General features: G+C 35.8%; 1 protein-coding gene across 1 annotated transcript in view; it reads left to right on the forward strand.

Annotated features, from left to right (window-relative positions):
• Positions 1-6,000, forward strand: part of LOC107549682 (solute carrier family 35 member F1-like) — a 74,112-nt gene that overhangs the window by 25,898 nt on the left and 42,214 nt on the right. The window lies entirely within an intron of this gene.

The raw sequence follows: 6,000 nt of genomic DNA on the forward strand, positions 1-6,000 counted from the left end.
AACTGCTAAACAATTACTAGTTGTACGGTGTCGCTTGTATTCATCAGTATGCCATGTGATGGTACCAATTAAGTAGTCGTGCTGCTATAGCTGAAGGTCTCTGATTGACAACATAGCTGTGATCACTGCTCATTTTTTGTGCCATTTGACAGGCGTCTGCGGGACGTGCGTTAATGGTTGGATAAAAGTTTTATGTGCTTGTCTTCTGCCTTCTGCACTTGGTCATGACACCTCATCTTGGTGCACAGCCAAGTTTTTCTGTCTTTTAGACCCCTAATTAAACTTGATTAAGCACTGCGGCATACCATTATATTTCAAGTCTCTTGTTTTAACCATCTTCTTCCCATCAGGCCGATATGATGTTCATTATGATTTAACTTGTGTTATAAGAGTGCCTGCCAATGTCTTTCTTCTTTGGAACAGTGACTGCATCCCAATTTGCAAAAAAATCTGTACTAAATAGTATACAAGATTAAGTCAAATCTTAAATCACAGGAAAATATTATGTCAAAAGTGCATGAATAGAAAACTAATTACAATGAATGCATTTATGCATCATGTTTAGGCTAATATTACCAATAACCCTTTGTGCTTTGGAAGTTGATTAAGATTTTATTACGTCTTTTATTCACTTGTACACTGTAAAAAATAACCAGTTAAGTTTAATGTAAAAAAATTACAGTGGGAATTCACCTAAAAATACTGTGACGATGTTTCCGGTGTTATAGGATGATACATTTTTGCCTGTACGATTTGTAATATGATGTTAATTTACCAAGCTACTTTAACTACAAAAAATCTGCTTTTTACTTTAAAATGTACTGAAAACCACTATAAAACTTGGCCATGGATGTATATAGAGGGTGCACAAAAACACAAAACTCAAAGGTAAAACACACGACACTAAAATAATGCAATAAACACTAATTAAATAACAGAAAAATTTAAATAAAACAAACAAGAAACATATATTTCTTTAAAATAATCATATGATGCACAGGGACTTCTCAATGTTCTTTTGCTGTTTTCACCTTAAATATTATGGTAATTATAGTTTTGACTTAAAAAAACAATCAATTTGACAGTATTAGGGCCGTTCACACAAAACGTTTCTTTTTTCGCAGCATAGAACGCCGCCTCCACCATGTTGCCGTCAAATAAAACAGTTGCCAGGCCAACTTGTTACTGTAAACAAAAGCTTGCAACGCTTGGCCTGCCTTCGGGATCTTCTGGTTGGTCCACTGTTTTGGAACTGACTTAGCTAAGTGGTGTTGCATGCAAAAGTTGAAAATCTTTAAACTTGATTAGGCATCTTACAAATGTGGCACTCATGTGTGAGAAAAATGCAAAAAACGCAAGTGCAACGGTCATACACGTCCGTCTAGTGTGCTTACATAGAAGATCAATGGAAAAGTGGCGCATTGGAATGGAAAAATGCATTCTGTGTGAATGGCCCCTTAATCCATAAAATTATATATAATGCGATGTTAAACCATTTACACATTTTTATCATATGGTAAGGAAACTTAACCAGTTAACAGGTTATTACTCTAGTATTTTATTTGATATTTACTGTAGCAAAATATTTTTGTTTGTTATTGAATAAAACTCATTTTTGAAGTGAAGTGAGTGACGTGACATGACATGTGGCCAAGTATGGTTACCCATACTAGGAATTAGTGCTCTACATTTAACCCATCCTAAGTGCACACACACAGCAGTGAACACACACCCGGAGCAGTGGGCAGCCATTTTGCTGCAGCGCCAGTTGCGGGGAAGTTGCGGGGAGCAGTTGGGGGTTCGGTGCCTTGCTCAAGGGCACCTCAGTCGTGGTATTGAAGGTGGAAGAGAGCGCACAGGGGTAGGCAAGTTCAGTCCTAGAGAGCCGCAGTCCTGCAGAGTTCAGCTCCAACCCTGAAATAAAAACTCACCTGCCTATAGCCTTAGTAATCCTGAAGACATTTATTAGCTTGTTCAGGTGTGTTTGATTATGGTTGGAGCTGATCTCTGCAGGACTGCGGCTCTCTAGGACCGAACTTGCCTACCCCTGCTCTAGAAGAACTACAAAGTGGGAGAGAAAAGCGAGTATTTTTCCAGAAACTGATTTGAAAGCATCCGCTCCGCTTGAGTAATGACCCCGCGCATGAAGATAGTGGTTATTTGTGTGCTGCAGTATATGAAGGATGATTTATTTCATGACTACAGCTCTGTACTGAGTGAAGTGACCACTGAGTTGTTTTCTGGCAGCATGGTTGGATCTCACAATGGCTCTCTGCTACCCAGCATGCCAACTGAACACAGGCCATGTTGTCTGCGGCTTTCTGAAATGTGGGGGGGGGGTGATTTTCGGGAGGGAATGGTCAGGTTTCTTTTGTCGAATGGGACATATGCACTATTGTGCAGTGTTTAACGTCAGTGTGAGATGTTATTAACCTGTTTTAGTTTAATTGGATAATGCAGTATGTACATTGTTTTAGCTAACTTCAATTAGTTTGGCTCCTTATACGCCCCGTTCCAATCAGTTTCCATTGGATATAATTAAGCACTGTGTTGTATTTTTTGTTTGTTTGTTTTTGAATGTCTTGTTTCACACTGAAATGTCAAATATTGCTCAAATATTGACCCTCTTGACCTTCTAATGTCCTTGACAGATATTACCTGATTTAGAAAGGACCGCTTTAGCACAAAAATCTAAAATCTGTTTACTCACAGCTATTTCCTGTAGTACATATTAGGCTTTACATATCAAAACCAGCATTTTGATATTTAACACACTTTAAATTACACTCACAACCCATTTTATGTCCTTTATGTGAGTATTGGTACGTGAAACAAGACGTTCAATTAGAATTAATGTAGGGTGGGTTTGATTCTGTTAATTGATTGGATCATGAGAAGTGGAAATTACCTACCAGAATGTAAAGGAACAAAAGTCAATTTTGATATTTTCTGTAAACTCCGACCTATTTGATTCGCAACAATATGTATTTGTACGTTTACATCCCATTAACTGTGTATGGCACCCTGGAAACATAAAAAAGCATGTAATGTCAACCAACCATCTGGCACTGGACCTTTAACCTGTAACAAGTGCAGTGCATTTCTTCATTTGCATCTGATTTGAATAACTATCATCAAGTGGTTGTAGTTCAAAACAGAGTTTAAAGGGATAATTCACACAAAAATTAAACCAAACCCAATGTGTGATTTTCTTAAAAAAATCTTCAAAAATAATTGTAAGGAGTTTCACATCTTTTTTACATATGATGGGTGTTTATAGTCATACTCACCATATTTGTCAAAAAGGACAAAAAATTACTATGAAAGCTCCCAAAAAGTAGTCCATAGGAATGTTGACCTCTGCTTCAGCTCGAAAGCAGGTCTGAAATTAAATACTGCACCCATAAAATTGGTATTTTCAGTTAAAACTGACATAAATGTCTGGCTTGTCATCATCTTCCAATTAGTAGTTCATTAGCACAACTAGTGATATTGGGGAATATTTTATTTCAGAATTTGTGCTATATGCGATCACATCTTTTAAAAAAAAATGTATTAGTACTTTACTACATTAAAGTGATCAAAAGTGAGAGTGAAGACATTTATAATGTTACAAAAGATTTATATTTCAAATGTTTAATTTTGACTTGCTTTCTTAATAAGAAATGTTTTTTAGCACCAAATCAGCATTACAATGATTTCTGAAGGATCATGTGACATTGAAGTCCACCGAAGCTGCTTTGAAAATTCGTCTTTCACGGGAATAAATGCAGCCTCTGTGAGCATAAATGTTCACTTTCATAAGCATAAAAAAATCACACTGATCCCAAACTATTCAACGTGGCTCATTCAATCAGATTTAATAGATTTTCAGAATCTGAACTATCCGTTTCAAAGAGAATCGAATCATTTTAATCTGTTCAGCAGAAAGACAACTGATTTGATGTTCTAGGTTAAGAGAATGTCTCAAACCAGATTTTCCAACGTTGTAATCAAATTCATGCTTTACCTCACGGTGACTAAACCCTTGAGTAAAACCCCTCTGTGAGACCAATCCCATCCCTAGCACAGCAAGACGACTCCCAGATGAAACAACTTCCCTTCCTTTGAGAAAGAATTCACTTTTGTGCTCTCCCTAATCCCTCTGCGAATTAGTTAAATGAAGCATGGGCTCTCTGATACATATAGCAAAGCGGGGCAAGCCGGGGTTACCGAGACCCGACAGGGAGTCTGTACTAGTTTCGTGATACTTCTTGGAAGGATGAAAAATATCATGTGAAACACTCAAGAAATTATAAGCAGGGCTGATTTCTAGAAGCAGAACCCAGCCATTAGATACTTAATTGCATCTTGAAGCGGTGTATGTTACACCAGAGGGTCGTCTCCATGGCAGGATATTAGATTTCGGTGGTATGTTTTAGTGAACACTTGCACTACAGTAGGTGGTCCAGCATCTATTTTAGATAGGTCTGGGTATCGTTCAAAAATTTTCGATACCGATACCTTGACTTCGATACCGGTTCCTGAACGATACTTTTTTCGATACCAGTTTTATGAAATAAATTTTAACAAGATTACATTATCTAAAAAAAAAAAAAAAACTTTGGTTTTATTTTTCAGCTTGTTGATGTTTATACAAACACAAAGACTCATCTCCTGAGCCACAGCACAAAGGAACAAAATGTAATCAACAGAATAAATCAGTGCAAATAGTCTTCAGTTTACACATCTGTTAGGCTACATTTACACTAGTTAGTGTTCGTTTTAAAATGCATAGCTCAGACAGAATCATGATTTCTATTTATTTTCCACTGATTTACTGATGAGCATTAGCAGCTTCCAGCACTGTCTGTTTGTGTTCTCTCTTCCATGATCACTGCTCTGACTCAGAGGTAATAACATATTTAATTTCAGCAACATTACATGGCCAAAACACACATTAGATGGCAGGGCCCGGTGCCTAAAAAGTATCGAACTCGATACCCAGCCCTAGTTTTTGGACAAAGAAATGTAATGCAATGCAGGGCGACCTACAGAGCAGAAAAAAATGACAATGTAGTTTGTAGTTTGTCTTTATCTAAAGGTGCATTGCACTAGACAACAAGTATTCAAAATTACTTTGTTATGCAAATTTACAGGTCAGACAACAATCTTGAAGTTTGGTACAATATTTTGATAAAGCCTGATTTTTAAATTCTACATTCTTAAGTTTGATATAATGCTGCCATTCACAATTTTTGGAATGAAAGAAATTAATACATTTATTCAGCAAGGATGCATCAAAAGTGACAGCAAAGACATGTATAATGTTACAAAAGATTTATATTTCAAATAAATGCTGTTGTTTTGAAATTTCTATTCATCCCTAAAAATCCTGAAAGAAAAAAATGATATATATATATATATCATGGTGTCCGCAAAAAAAATTATGCACCACAGCTGTTTTCAACATAATAAATGTTTCTTGAGCACCAAATCATTAGAATGATTTCTGTAGGATCATGTGACACTGAAGACTGGAGTAATGATGCTTAAAATTCTGCTTTGCATCTTAGGAATAAATTATATTTTAAAATATATAAAAATATAAAACAATCATTTAAAATTGTAATAATATTTCACAATATTTTTGTATGTGTTTATTTATTTTAAAAAAAGTATTTATAATGGTGGCCAGTGGCCATCTTAATATTCTCTGACCATTTTCTCAGCAAATATTGATATGTGCAAATAATTACATTTAAATTTGATTACGTAATCAGTATATCATCTTTTTAATTTGATTAAAACCTTTAATTTTTTTGTAAAATCAATTGACCTCCTCAATCAAAATAATTATTGTCTGTTTTCTTTTTGTGCACAAAAGAAGAAGAAAAAAAGACTTTATTCAACAATTTGTCTCCACCTTAGTGCCATTTTGGAGCGGATCCACTGAACGCAAACAACGTATGATGTTTTGTGTCAGCTGCGCCACGCGGATACGTTGTTTTCATTCAAATC

The sequence above is a fragment of the Sinocyclocheilus grahami genome, unplaced genomic scaffold (genome assembly GCF_001515645.1).
Source record: "Sinocyclocheilus grahami isolate Dianchi unplaced genomic scaffold, SAMN03320097.WGS_v1.1 scaffold378.1, whole genome shotgun sequence".
Lineage (NCBI taxonomy): Eukaryota > Metazoa > Chordata > Actinopteri > Cypriniformes > Cyprinidae > Sinocyclocheilus > Sinocyclocheilus grahami.